The sequence below is a fragment of the Chelonia mydas genome, chromosome 6 (assembly GCF_015237465.2).
Source record: "Chelonia mydas isolate rCheMyd1 chromosome 6, rCheMyd1.pri.v2, whole genome shotgun sequence".
In the NCBI taxonomy this organism is placed as follows: Eukaryota; Metazoa; Chordata; order Testudines; family Cheloniidae; genus Chelonia; species Chelonia mydas.
In genome coordinates, this window is record NC_051246.2 from 16,503,436 (window position 1) to 16,519,423 (window position 15,988).

The following is a 15,988-nucleotide window of genomic DNA, read 5'->3' on the forward strand; positions in this document are numbered from 1 at the left end:
GGGGCCGGTTTTGTTCAATATCTTCATAAATGATCTGGAGGATGGTGTGGATTGCACTTTCAGCAAATTTGCGGATGATACTAAACTAGGAGGAGTGGTAGATATGGTGGCAGGTAGGGATAGGATACAGAGGGACCTAGAGAAACTGGAGGATTGGGCCAAAAGAAATCTGATGAGGTTCAACAAGGATAAGTGCAGCGTCCTGCACTTAGGACGGAAGAATCCAATGCACCGCTACAGACTAGGGACCGAATGGCTGGGCAGTTCTGCGGAAAAGGACAGTGACGAGAAGCTGGATATGAGTCAGCAGTGTGCCCTTGTTGCCAAGAAGGCCAATGGCATTTTGGGATGTATAAGTAGGGGCATAGCCAGCAGATCGAGGGACGTGATCGTTCCCCTCTATTCGACATTGGTGAGGCCTCATCTGGAGTACTGTGTCCAGTTTTGGGCCCCACACTACAAGAAGGATGTGGAAAAATTGGAGAGAGTCCAGCGAAGGGCAACAAAAATGATTAGGGGTCTGGAACACATGACTTATGAGGAGAGGCTGAGGGAACTGGGATTGTTTAGTCTGCAGAAGAGAAGAATGAGGGGGGATTTGATAGCTGCTTTCAACTACCTGAGAGGTGCTTCCAAAGAGGATGGTTCTAGACTATTCTCAGTGGTAGAAGATGACAGGAGAAGGAGTAATGGTCTCAAGTTGCAGTGGGGGAGGTTTAGGTTGGATATTAGGAAAAACTTTTTCACTAGGAGGGTGGTGAAACACTGGAATGCGTTACCTAGGGAGGTGGTGGAATCTCCTTCCTTAGAAGTTTTTAAGGTCAGGCTTGACAAAGCCCTGGCTGGGATGATTTAATTGGGGATTGGTCCTGCTTTGAGCAGGGGGTTGGACTAGATGACCTCCTGAGGTCCCTTCCAACCCTGATATTCTATGATTCTATGATTCTAATCCAGCCCTGAATGTACACACACCACTACCTTGGAAAAACAATTCAAAATGAGACTTACTGGCAACAAAAGTCAAACAGAAGATTGTGGCAGATCTGAAGTCAGCAAGATATTACTCTGTTATTCTGGACTGCACACCTTACATCAGCCATACAGAACAATTTACTTTAATGGTGCGTTTTCTAACAACAACAGAACCTAGTGAAAATTTCCCTGCAATGGTGACTGTCAGAGAGCATTTTCTAGAATTTATTTACATTGATGATACTACAAGAGCTGGTATGACAAATGTGCTTCTTAAAAAGCTACGGGAATTGCGATAGCTGACATGAGCGGTCCAGGCTACGATAATGGTGCCAACATGAGAGGAAAGAACAGAGGAGTGCAGACACAGATCCGAGAGTTAAACCCTCGAGCTTTTTTTGTCCCATGCAGTTTTCATTCATTGAACTTGGTGGCCAGTGATGCAGCATCAGCTTCTAGTGAGGCCGCTGAATTTTTTAATGTAATTCAAAGCATCTATGTATTTTTCTCTGCATCAACTCATCGATGGCAAATTTTGAAGCAACATCTGGGAACATCCTCTTTGACACTGAAACCACTGCCACATGATGGGAAAGTTGAGTGGAGGCAATAAAGCCTATCAAACACCTAATTGGGAAGATAGATGACGCCATAGTTGCCATTATGGAGGCTAATGCTATGATAGGAACTGTTTGTGGGATAACGGTGGCAGAGGGAAATGGAATCACCAGAAACATACATAACTTCAAATTTCTGTGTGGCTTGGTGTTTGAAATAAATGTTGTAAGCAAGACACTCCAAGGTGTTGACCTTGATATATCTGGAGCAATGGAGCAACTGGACAAAGCAAAGTCATACCTATGTAGGAGCAGAATTTTATATTTGTACTATAAGAATTCATGTATGATTTGATTATCCTGCCAGCCACCCTTTTTGAATAGCAAAAAGGAATGACCCTCTGGGACACTGGCAGAAACGCATCTGACAGACTGCCAGTCTCTGTACTGATGTTAAGGCAGGGACAGACCAGAACAATCCTTTTGACTGATTATAAGTTATAATGTCTTCTATGGTTTGTGCAGGGGGTTCCTGCTTTGAGCAGGGAGTTGGACTAGATGACCTCCTTAGGTCCCTTCCAACCCTGATATTCTATGATTCTATTCTATGATTCTATGGTTTCCTATATGTATTATAAATTAAGCAGTCTTGTTAAATATACTTTTTTTGGTTTTAAGGTTTAGTAAATAAGAGACAGAATTTTGTATTGTGTCTATATTAATGAAATTAAAGGAATGTTGAAGGTCCGGGCCCCAATGTGAACTTAGTAAATTTAGTAAGGTTTAATTTACAATGCCTTTCTTGCTCAACATAAAATCTGCTGTACACCTTTTGAAGGTCTCTGTAAAAGATTGTTTGTGTAAATAAGAAATGTATGCATCCAAAAAAAAAAGGTGTAAAGGCCATTGTTAAAATCAAATGGTCAAAAAAGAAGGGGTAAAAAAATTTAACAAAACTTATTGACGCCAAAGAACCATCAACGCGCATCTATAAGTAAGGAAGGGCAGACTGACGACCCTGAGGTAAAGGCTGGCACCCCTAAAAACAAAACAATTAATTAAATAAAAAACAGAACAGAATGACCCTCTCGAAGGTACTTTGGAAAGTTAACATCAAAAAATAACACCAACTAAAAAGTAACCGGTCATAAACTAACACAGCAAAATCCATAAACTTTAATAAAAAAAAACCACTATAAAAACAAAGTGCTTTGCCATGGGGCTTTGGCTTCATCTTGCCACAACTCCAGGAGCATCATATCATGACCAACAGAGCCCGGCTCCCCTCTGTGACCAATCTGGCTGGCCACTAGATTGATCCAGACTCTGGACTGGTAACTATAAACATCACCTGGCAAAACTAACTGTGTGTGTGTGTGTGAGAAAAAGCATATGCTAACTGCTGTATTCTCAATAAATGCAGCATATTGGGGAGGGATAGCTCAGTGGTTTGAGCATTGGCCCTGCTTAACCCAGGGTTGTGAGTTCAATCCTTGAGGGGGCCATTCAGGGCTCTGCGGCAAAAATTGGGGATTGGTTCTGTTTTGAGCAGGGGGTTGGACTAGATGACCTCCTGAGGTCCCTTCCAACACTGGTATTCTGTGATTCCCTAAAAGATCCCATGTGCTTCTTATAAGCATAAAACCCGGTCTTACTGGTCAGATGAGGGATTTCAAAACATTCTGAAGAGTGCACAGAAGTTGGCAGAGAAAGTTCACACCGAAGCTATTTTCCCACCCATTCAAGAATACAATAGTCACCGAAGAAGAAGACATTTTGATTACGAGGTATGGGATGGGATAATCCCATAAGAGACCCCAAACAGCAATTCAAAATTGAATTCTTTAACCAGGTGCTAGATTGTGCAAAAGTTGAAGAACGTTTCATGCTGCTCAAGGAACACAGCACTATATTTGGGATGTGTTGTATTATATTCCAAAACTCCTCACTATACCTGAAGACCTACACCAGCAATGCAGGGCACTAGAGACAGTGTTGACACATGATGACATGTGCGCTATTGATGCAAGTGATTTAGGTGGTGAATTGAAAGCCCTTTCAAGATACATTTCAGCAGGATCAACTCCAAAGGCTATTATGGAACATATGTGCACAGATAAGATGACCACCCTCTTTCCAAATGCTTTTGTTGCTCTGCTCATACTTAAGAACATAAGAACATAAGAATGGCCATACTGGGTCACACCAAAGGTCCATCCAGCCCAATATCCTGTCTACCGACAGTGACCAATGCCAGGTGCCCCAGAGCGAGTGAACCTAACAGGTAATGATCTTGTGATCTCTCTCTTGCCATCTATCTCCACCCTCTGACAAACAGAGGCTAGGGACACCATTCCTTACCCATCCTGGCTAATAGCCATTAATGGAGTTAACCTCCATGAATTTATCCAGTTCTCTTTTAAACCCTGTTATAGTCCTAGCCTTCACAACCTCTTCAGGCAAGGATTTCCACAGGTTGACTGTGCGCTGAGTGAAGAAGAACTTCCTTTTATTTGTTTTAAACCTGCTGCCCATTAGTTTCATTTGGTGGCCCCCTAGTTCTTATATTATGGGAACAAGTAAATAACTTTTCCTTATTCACTTTCTCCACACCACTCATGGTTTTATATACCTCTATCATATACCCCCTTAGTCTCCTCTTTTCCAAGCTGAAAAGTCCTAGCCTCTTTAATCTCTCCTCATATGGGACCTGATCCAAACTCCTAATAATTTTAGTTGCCCTTTTCTGAACCTTTTCTAATGCCAGTATATCTTTTTTGAGATGAGGTGACCACAGCTGTACTCAATATTCAAGATGTGGGCATACCATGGATTTATATAAAGGCAATAAGATATTCTCCATCTTATTCTCTATCCCTTCTAACACTTCCTGTAACAGTTTGCAGTGGAAAAAGCACCTTCTCCAAGCTGAAGTTAATAAAAACACATCTACGCTCCACAATGACACAGGAGAGGCTGGTCGGCCTTGCAACCATCTCAGTAGAGCATGAGCTGGCCCAGACTGTGGACCTTCAGGAAGCAGTTCAATCTTTGCAACCAAGAAGGCACGGAAAGCACCACTTTGATTATTCAAAAAGATAAAAATGCCAGTGTTTACTATGCAGACAAGAAAAGTTAACTTTCAAATGCCTGAACAGCAAATGTAAGTGTTACTTAAAATTTTTGAACAAGGCATTTTAAGTTGTTAGTTCTCCTTTATTGGGGTAGGTAGCAGAGCAGTACCATGAGAGGAGTAGAACAGAAAGAAGGCAGAATTGAGACCTTTCAAAGTTTCGGCCCAAGTGAGGAGCCATTTGAGCTCCCAGCCTCAGGTGCCAAAATGTTGTGGGCCAGCCTTGCTCCTACCTATATATCTTCTCCACCATACTAAGGATCTGCTCTGCCAAGGGAGGCGCAAAACCTTCTCCACCTGCACCTCCCACTTGATGTTTGTCACCGTCTTTCGTCACTTTGATCTTTATGTATTTGCAGACCAGTTCCATCCACTCACTAGATACAGACAAAGTGGCCTCTGTATGCAACACAGTGGTGATCCCCATGTTGAACCCCTGATCTACAGCCTCAGGAACAAGGAGGTGAAAGACGCCTTGAGGAAGGTCATGTATAAAAAGTGTTGGAGTTTTAAATTAATGCAATTAATCAACTAATTTTGAGTAACCAACAGAGGCTGAAGGACAAAAGGTAATGCTTTCTCTTTATTTTAATCCTTTGATTAACTGATTATACACTGAAGATGGTCTTTTCTCACTACTTGTCATTGTGTAAACTTTAAACAGGAGCTCTGTGTTGTAAGATATGGTAAGAGCACCAATGTCAGCTGCATTAGCGTACAGTGCAACATGTTAATTCAGCAGACCTCGATGTTCTTCATCAGGAAGGCCAAGGCGCTCGGCCAGGTTTACTGTCGATAAAGCATGGTACTAGCAGTCCATAGGATCTACAGATCCACTATCACATGTATGCCCGGGAGAATGGTACCAGCTCAGGCAGTGCACCAGGATGCTGTCCCCCCTCAGCTGGACAAAGATGTCCCTCCTATGACTGTTCCTTTTATACATTGATACAAACAAGTTACGTATTACACTCCAGACGTTGTTAGTAGCTGCTTGTTCCTTGTATTCTTGTACCTGCTAGTTCAAACAAAACATCCTTATCCATTAGCCTGTCATCCCATCCTGATCTTATGAGGGGTTGGTGTGTTCCTGTACAATCTTTTGGTAGTTTGTTTACATAGTTACTTGAGAGATATGTGTGGTTTTATACCACCCTCTCCAGTCAGGAATGTGCTTATCTGGTGTTAGCTGGTACCTTGGGTGTTGTTACTTTGCTAAGACCAGGCTTATTCTGGTTCCCAGCCTTTGGTTCACACTGTTAGTTATGCCTAGGGCTCCAGCAAGGCCTACAGAGTGTGTAATGATTTGGGGAACCTAAGTGCAACTATGAAATTTTGTTGATATTATGAAGTTATTACTATGAAAATTGCTGCATCATGAATGTATCCACCACTCCTGACAAGGCATTAAACATGTCCCTCACAGACCAGGGACACTCGTTGGTAATTAGAACTCAACACCCATCTCTTTAAATCAGTTACTTTGTTTGGGGCAAAGCAGAGAGTAAGTATGGATTACTTACAGCTCAAGAAAGAGAAGCTGTTGAGCATGTGTGGCATGAGCTCTGTGTGCTGCTGATCAGAAAAATCCGAGTGGGTGGCCATATTTGGCTCATATGGTTTCAACCTCCAGATGACCAAGAAGATGGTGTTAGAGGGGTTTCACAGGTAGCCCAGCAGATACAAGGGTGTGTGAACCAGAGCAGTGGAGGCTGCAGTGAAAGAAGCTGCAGCTGAAGGGGAAGGGATCACTCATGAAGGAGAGACAGATGGAACTGGAGGCCAGGTGTCAGAGCCAACAGACAGAATTGGAGCAACAGATACTTACTGCCAGGACAAACACTTCTGGCTTCAATAGAAGAAGAAAGTTCAGCCACGTCCACGAAACCTAGGAGGAAGGTCATGAGGGTGTACTGAAGCAGACTCTGGCAGGCAGACAAATGTGGGTATAAGTCCCTCTGAGGAAGCCCATCTCTCTGTCTGTAGCCTGAATCAATAATGACATTGAATAGGACTCTGGGGTCCAGGAGAGTACCCCCTTTTCATTAGATAATGGGGAATGATGTAACAGGATTAAACCCAGAGGGTTCTCTTGCAACCCCCTCACCAGAATGAGTAGCCCAGGAGGTGAGCTCTCTGCCACCCCATTTTGGGGAAACTAAGTCAGTACTGGCTGTGACTGTGGTCAAAAATCCTGCTGATAGTCTGGAGGCATGGCAGAATGGTACTCTGTGTGAGACGCATCTGGGAGCAAGGTAATGGTGTAGACACTACTTCTTGCCTCAAAGGAGGGGGGAAGGGTAGAGTGTGAAATTTCCCCAGGCAGGACAAAGAGACAGCTGACCAACCAGGAGGTTGAAAAGGACTCACAGGAAGTTTGGGCAGGAGATGGGAAGGAGGCAGATTGGCCAAGATCAGAGTAGCCAAGCTGGGGGAGATGGCTCCATATTTGGGAATCATAGACTCATAGAAGATTAGGGTTGGAAGAGACCTCAGGAGGTCATCTAGTCCAATCCCCTGCTCAAAGCAGGACCAACCCCAACTAATCATCCCAGCCAGGGCTTTGTCAAGCCAAGCCTTGAAAACCTCTAAGGATGGAGATTCCACCACTTCCCTAGGTAACCCATTCCAGTGCTTCACCAGCCTCCTAGTGAAATAGTGTTTCCTAATATCCAACCTAAATCTCCCCCACTGCAACTTGAGACCATTACTCCTTGTTCTGTCATCCGCCACGACTGAGAACAGCCTATCTCCAGTCTCTTTGAAACCCCCCTTCAGGTAGTTGAAGGCTGCTATCAAATCCCTCCTTCTCTTCTGCAGACTAAATAAGCCCAGTTCCCTCAGCTTCTCCTCATAAATCATGTGCCCCAGCCCCCTAATCATTTTGTTGCCCTCCACTGGACTCTCTCCAATTTGTCCACATCCTTTCTGTAGTGAGGGGCCCAAAACTGGATGCAAAACTCCAGATGTGGCCTCACCAGTGCTGAATAGAGGGGAATAATCACTTCCCTCGATCTGCTGGCAATGCACTTACTAATGCAGCCCAATATGGCTTTAGCCTTTCTGGCAATGAGGGAATACTGCTGACTCATATCCAGCTTCTCACCCACTGTAATCCCCAGGTCCTTTTCTGCAGAAATGGTGCTTAACCAGTTAGTCCAAGCCATGCACTACAACAGGAGGATTCTGGATGACTGTAGATGACCCGGATGCCAGCCCAAAGAAAGTCTGGAATGGTGAGGAAAATGAGAGAAGGGAATGTGTATAGGGTTTATTATTTGTTATAGATCTGTGTATTTCTCATGCTAGTAAAGAAATAGCAATTGTGTTAGAACCTGTGCAAAGTGCCTGGTGTGTGTTATATGCTACACCTATCACCTGCTGCAACAGGAAATAAAGCAGACGGCTCAGCCTGTCAGCTGGAGTTTCTGGGAAAGAACTACAGAAGGAAGCTAAATCAATTGGACCTAAATTGTTAACTACAGAAGGAAGCTAAATCAATTGGACCTAAACCAGCTGAGAGGTCTAATAAAATCAGCACTACCATTTGGTCACTTCTCGCTATTGGGGCTGGTTCAGACAATTTGTGTATTTGGACTTAAATAATAACAGAAAAGGCACCTACACAAGGCTCTAGGCTCCCTAAAACATAAATAATACAACATCAAAACTCAGCAGCATTAAAAGTATAATTAAAAAGGAACTCTGCTGGCCTGACACCTACAATAAAAACTCCTTTCCATCTCTTCATCAACCCTTTCCAAAAATCCTGTCATACAAGGCTGGCCATAGTAGTAAAATATTTTCTGATCATTTTCCAGTGCCATGAGATATGCAGTACGACCTCCATCATGCCACTTGTAAACATAGGGTATATAGGAGGATCAGAATGCCAACTACTTTATTATTGTCTTGACCAGATCACACTATAGGTTCCCACTGCTCCTTGTAACACGAGACTTCTAAGTGCTAGTCCCATAACTAATTGTACAAATACCTTCATGCATTACCTAATGCCCATCCACACATTCCACCATCCATCCACCATTGCACACAGAAATTCTTCAGCACTACATAGAAAAAAGGATGGGGACCTCCTGGGTCATCGAGTCCAGTCCGTCACTCTGTCATAATATCTGATTTACAAATTTATCAGTCTCCATATTAAAACTAGTTGTTTGCCCCATTACTCCTATGGTGAGGCTGTTCCAGAACCAGAACCCCACTTCTTTAATGGTTAGAAATCATCTTATTTCCAGCCTAAATTTAATCAGGGCCAAATTATCTCCCTTTGTTCTTGTGCCAATGTGATCCAATAGCTCTTTTCCTTCCTTCCTTCCTATTTACTCCCCTGATGTATTTATAGGGCATGGCTACACTTGCAGATGTAGAGCTCTGGGAGTTACACCAGCCTTCGGAGACTGCGGCAGGGAAAACACTGCCCTGTATTTATACTGTCAGCTGCAAATGCACTGGTGTGGCCACATTTGCAACTCTTGCAATGCCACAAAGAGCAGTGCATTTTGGTAGCTATCCCAGCATACAAGTGGCTGCAATGTGGTTTTTAAATGGTGGGGGGGTGGAGTGTGACATGGAGTGTGTTGTGTGTATGTGTTTTGGGGTGCTTAGAGTGTGTCAGCATGCTGTCTTGTAAGTTCAGACAGCAGCAGACCCCTCCCCCCCTCCTCTCTCTCTCTGACACACACTCACAGCAAGCAGCATTCCACAGTAAGATAAGCAGATAAGCATGCCGGCTGTCAGAAACGAAGCTTTGAAAGGGGATATCCTCATTCCTGGAGCCGGTACCAAAACAATGAGAAGAGTAGCCACTTGACTTCAAAAACAAAAGGAGGACTTGTGGCACCTTAGAGACTAACAAATTTATTTGGGCATAAGCTTTCGTGAGCTACCGCTCACTTCATCGGATGCATGCAGTGGAAAATACAGGGGGGAGATTTATATACACAGAGAACATAAAACAATGTGTGTTACCATACACACTGTACGGAGAGTGATCAGGTAAGGTGAGCTATTACCAGCAGGACAGCGAGGCGAGAGGGGGAACCTTTTGTAGTGATAATCAAGGTGGGCCATTTCCAGGAGTTGACAAGAACGTGTGAGGAACAGTAAGGGGGGTAATAAACATGGGGAAATAGTTTTACTTTGTGTAATGACACATCCACTCCCAGTCTTTATTCAAGCCTAGTGTAATGGTGTCCAGTTTGTAAATTAATTCCAATTCAGCAGTTTCTCACTGGAGTCTGTTTTTGAAGTATTTTTGTTGAAGAATTGTGACTTTTAGGTCTGTAATCGAGTGACCAGAGAGATTGGTTTTTGAATGTTATAATTCTTGACGTTTGATTTGTGTCCATTTATTCTTTTACGTAGAGACTGTCTGGTTTGGCCAATGTACATGGCAGAGGGGCATTGATGGCCCATGATGGCATATATCACATTGGTAGATGCGCAGGTGAACGAGCCTCTGATAGCATGGCTGATGTGATTAGGCCCTATGATGGTGTCCCCTGAATAGATATGTGGACACAGTTGGCAATGGGCTTTGTTGCAAGGATAAGTTCCTGGGTTAGTGGTTTTGTTGTGTGGTGTGATGCTGGTGAGTGTTTGCTTCAGGTTGTGGGGGGGGCTGTCTGTAAGCAAGGACTGGCCTGTCTCCCAAGATCTGTGAGAGTGTTGAGTCATCCTTCAGGATTGGTTGTAGATCCTTGATGCATTGGAGAGGTTTCAGTTGGGGGCTGAAGGTGATGGCCAGTGGCGTTCTGTTATTTTCTTTGTTGGGCCTACCCTGTAGTAGGTAACTTCTGGGTACTCTTCTGGCTCTGTCAATCTGTTTCTTCACTTCAGCAGGTGGGTATTGTAGTTGTAAGAACGTTTGATAGAGATCTTGTAGGTGTTTGTCTGAGGGATTGGAGCAAATGCGGTTGTATCATAGAGCTTGGCTGTAGACAATGGATCGTGTGGTCTGGATGAAAGCTGGAGGCATGTAGGTAAGCATAGCCATCAGTAGGTTTCCAGTATAGGGTGGTGTTTATGTGACCATCACTTATTAGCACCGTAGTGTCCAGGAAGTGGATCTCTTGTGTGGACTGGTCCAGGCTGAGGTTGATGGTGGGATGGAAATTGTTGAAATCATGGTGGAATTCCTCAAGGGCTTCTTTTCCATGGGTCCAGAGGATGAAGATGTCATCAATGTAGCGCAAGTAGAGTAGGGGCATTAGGGGACGAGAGCTGAGGAAGCATTGTTCTAAGTCAGCCATAAAAATGTTGGCATACTGTGCGGCCATACGGGTACCCATAGCAGTGCAGCAGCTGATTTGAAGGTATACATTGTCCCCAAATATGAAATAGTTATGGGTGAGGACAAAGTCACAAAGTTCAGCCACCAGGTTTGCTGTGACATTATCGGGGATACTGTTCTTGATGGCTTGTAGTCCATCTTTGTGTGGAATGTTGATGTAGAGGGCTTCTACATCTATAGTGGCTAGGATGGTGTTTTCAGGAAGATCACCTATGGATTGTAGTTTCCTCAGGAAGTCAGTGGTGTCTCGAAGATAGCTGGGAGTGATGGTAGCAAAGGGCCTGAGGAGGGAGTCTACATAGCCAGACAATCCTGCTGTCAGGGTACCAATGCCTGAGATGATGGGGCGTCCAGGATTTCCAGGTTTATGGATCTTGGGTAGCAGATAGGATACCCCTGGTTGGAGTTCTAGGGATGTGTCTGTGCGGATTTGTTCTTGTGCTGTTTGAGGGAGTTTCTTGAGCAGATTGTTTAGTTTCTTTTGGTAACCCTCAGTGGGATCAGAAGGTAATGGCTTGCAGAATGTGGAGTTAGAGAGTTGCCTAGCAGCCTCTTGTTCATATTCCAGCTTATTCATGATGACGACAGCACCTCCTTTGTCAGCCTTTTTGATTATGATGTCAGAGTTGTTTCTGAGGCTGTGGATGGCATTGTGTTCTGCCAAAAGGGGCCACAACAGTAGTTCCCTTAACCCACCCAGCAATATTTTTAATCTATCCAGCTATACTCTTAGCCCAGCAGAAGAATCTGTCCTGTCTCGGGGCCTCTTCTTCTGCCCGTCCACCCCCACGAACATGATACAGTTCTGTGGTGACCTAGAATCCTATTTTCGACATCTCCGACTCAAGGAATATTCCAACACACCTCTGAACTACATACTAACCCACAGAGACCTTCCAACCAACACTACAAAAAGAAGGATTCTAGGTGGACTCTTCCTGCAGTGGAAACAACAGACTGGACTTCTACAAAGAGTGCTTCTGCCGACGTGCACGGGCTGAAATTGTGGAAAAGCAGCATCACGTGCCCTATAACCTCAGCTGTGCAGAACACAATGCCATCCACAGCCTCAGAAACAACTCTGACATCATAATCATAACAAGTCAATGTTTAATCATTATATTGAAGTGATAAGTATTACACTGTACAAAATATATAACCCTGGAACAAAGGCATTAAGAACCCTATGCTTCTGAAGTTAACATTCACAATGATCTCAAATAAAAAGATATGTAAAGTTATTTTTGTCCCAGTAGGTAAGACTATCACTTTATTCACTGTTCAGATGACAGACTACGTGGACTTTGTTTCATGATGTTATCATCCCAAATTTCTAGAAGACAACATCACTTTTTCATCCTGAAGAGATAGATGAAATTTCATATACATACCAGGAGCTGCCAGGTTTTATTCTTATCTAGATTATTTCCATAAAAAGAGCAGATTATTCACCAGGAAAATATGCCAGAAATTCTTCATCTGCATCTAGATGAACAAATAAGACCTGAGTTCAACAGGTTTTATTCTCTTCACTCTTCTACCGCAGCAGATAACTCAGATGGAAATCGTCAATAATCACTCCACAGTGACCGAGTTCATTCTCATGGGATTCACAAATCATCCGGAGCTGCAGGTCCCCCTCTTCATGGTTTTCCTAGTGACCTAAGTTATCACCCTGGTGGCGAATCTCGGGATGATCATTCTAATCGGGATTGACTCTTAGCTGTCCATCCCCATATACTTTTTCCTCAGCCATTAAGCTTATGTTGACCTCTGTTATTCTTCAGCCATTACCCCCCAGGTTGCTGCTGAGCTTCTTAGCAGAGAGTAGAACAATTTCTGACAATGCTTGTGCTGCACAGTTGGGCTGTTTTCTAACATTCATGAGAACAGAGCTTTTCCTTCTTGCCATGATGGCATATGACCGTTACGTGGCCATCTGCAACCCACTGCTCTATAAGGTCCCAGAAGGTCTGTGTCCAGCTGGTAGCTGGAATCTACATATACACTGTGATGGGTTGGATCACAGAAACCACCTTGGCGCTGCCAACTGATGTGCCAAGACTACTTCTGCCCCTGCCTTCCCTGCCAGCTTGGAACTCCAGAACCCTGCCTGCCTGTGCCACACATGCGTGCCAGCTACAAACACAGACCCAGGTCTGAACAACGTCCCACAAACTGCAGGTTTAACTGAAAGTACCTTAAGAAGTGTTCTTGTCTTTAACACTCAGATGCCCAGTTCCTAATGGGGTCCAAACCCCAAATAAATCTGTTTTACCCTGTATAAAGCTCATACAGGGTAAATTCATAACTTGTTCGCCCTCTATAACACTGATAGAGAGATAGGCACAGCTGTTTGCCCCCTCGCCCCGCCCCCCCCCCCCCAGGTATTAATACATACTCTGGGTTAATTAATAAGTAAAAAGTGATTTTATTAAATACTGTACAAAACTTGGTCCCAAGTGATAACAGACAGAACAAAGTGAATTACCAAGCAAAATAAACTAAAACACACAAGCTTATTCCTAATATCGTAAGAAGCTGAATACAGATAAAATGTCACCCTCAGAGATGTTCCAATAAGCCTCTTTTACAGACTAGCCTCCTTCTAGTCTGGGTCCAGTAATCACTCACACCCCCTGTAGTTACTGTCCTTTGTCCCAGTTTCTTTCAGGTATCCTTTGGGGTTAGGCTGACCAGATAGCAAGTGTGAAAAATCAGGACAGGGAGTGCAGGGTAATAAGAGCCTATATAAGAAAAAGCCCCAAATATCGGGACTGTCCCTATAAAATCGGGACATCTGGTCACCCTAGTTGAGCAAGCTGAAGACAAACTGGAGGATGGACACCACTCTCTCCGCCTGTGTAGAATCCCAGCTACAAGATGGAGTTTTGGAGTCACATGGGCAAGTCACATGTCCATGTATGACCAGCCAAGCCACATTCCTGGGAAAGCTCAGATGTGGATTGGCATCTTCAAGATCCATTGTCCATTAACTGTTTCTTGATTGGGCAATTAACTTGCAAATTCTTTTCTGAAGAAGCTGCCCAAATGCCTTACTAAGGCTACTCAAAATCAAACAAATACATGGCCAATATTCATAACTTTGAATACAAAAATGATACATGCATACAAATAGAATAAGTATATTCAGTAGATCACAACCTTTACAGAGATATGTTACATGTCATGTGTAGCATAAAACTTATTCTAGTTATGTCATATATACATTCATAAGAATAGTTCCATAAAGCATTATGGGGTGCACCGTCACATACAGCTCTTGTTCAACACTATTCTTACATTTCGTTTATCCTTCTGTTCCTCCAGCAGGATCAACCATTTCTACTGTGATGACATGCCCCTGCTGGCACTCTCCTGCTCCAACACCCACACCAAACAGGTATTAATTTTCACCTTTGCTGTTTTTAACAAGATTACTTCATTCCTAACTGTCGTCATCTCTTACCTTTACATCCTCTCTGCCATCCTGAGGATCCACTCTGCCAAGGGCAGGTGCAAAGTCTTCTCAACCTGCGCCTCGTACATAATGGCCATCACCATCTTCTACGGAACTCTGAGCTTTATGTATTTGCAGCCCAGTTCCAGCCACTCGCTAAATACAGATAAAGTAGCCTCAGTGTTCTACAGTTGTGATCCCCAGGCTGAACCTCTGATTTACAGCCTGAGAAACAAGGAGGTGAAGGACGCCTTTGTGGAGATTGATGGATAAAAGATGACAGAAGTTTTAAATTTATAAAATCCTTCTGATACATTAATAAAAATTGATACTCAAAGGGAATTTTCTGCTTTTTTCTTTTAAACATTATTCCATTAGCCATATATGGATATTCTGAATAAGAATGAGAAGAATTACCTTAGAACTAAAATTCTAACTCAGTCATATGGACTCTTTACCAGACCTAATAATCAGTTGGGGCTTGCATTACACTTACAATTATGAGTATTCTGTACCTTCTATGTGCCATACTGTTAAGCTAACTCTGGTTCCTGCTTTGTTCCTATTCGCTAGAAATGCCAAAACTTCCATCAAAAGGAAGGTTAAAGAGTTACTTGAAAAAAATCTATAAATACCTTTGCAGGAAAGTTATCTCTGACACCAATTGTTTCTTTAATTAATGGACAGAGGAATAACAAGATCCAATGGGTAGCAGTGAAGCTAGACAAATTCAAACTTGAACTGAGGTGCAAACTAGGAGCAGTGACAGAAATTAACCATGGAATAACCTTTCAGATGAATGTGACAGATACTTCATCCCACGGAGTTTTAAAACAAGATGGGGTGTGTTTAGTAGTTAAATTCCAGTTGAACTGCAAATTATTGATCTTGAAACCAGAACCACTAGGTTACATTCTATGTCCTGACTCCTGCAGAAGAGCAGATTAGATGACCGTACTTGCCCCTAAAATTTCAAACTAATGGACGTAATTGACCAGGTTAACAGGACACCTTGACTACAACTGAGTGAGAAGAACCAGTTGTAGTCGAGGTATCCTGTTACTCTGTGGGATTATTTCTACTAATTCCAGTTTTTAGTTGGTCCCATGCACTGTTTAAAAGTAAAATAGATAATGGCATCAAGGTCTGCAGTGGAACGGTGTCAGGATTCCCCTCCAATCTGAACTCTGGGGTACAGATGTGGGGATCGACATGAAAGACCCCCCTAAACTTAAGTTTTTAACCAGCTTAGGTTAAAAACTTCCCCAAGGCACAAATTCCTTTCCTTGTCCTTGGATGGTATTGCTGCCACCACAAAGTGATTTACATAAACATTCAGGGGATGGTCACTTGGAATCCCTATCACCCAAAATAATCCCCCAATATTCACCCCCTTTCCTGGGGAGGCTTGAGAATAATATACCAACTAATTGCCTTAGCACGGTGAGTACAGACTAGAACCTTTATCTTTACGACACTAAAATCAAACAGGCTCTTAAAAGAAGAACTTTATTGTAAAGAAAAAAGTAAAAGAATCACACCTGCAAAAT

The 15,988-nt window shown here is 43.2% G+C and overlaps 1 pseudogene; it reads left to right on the top strand.

The window, feature by feature from the left end:
• Positions 1 to 14,711, top strand: part of LOC102930022 — a 50,107-nt pseudogene extending 35,396 nt beyond the window's left edge.
• The last annotated feature ends 1,277 nt before the right edge of the window (positions 14,712 to 15,988 follow it).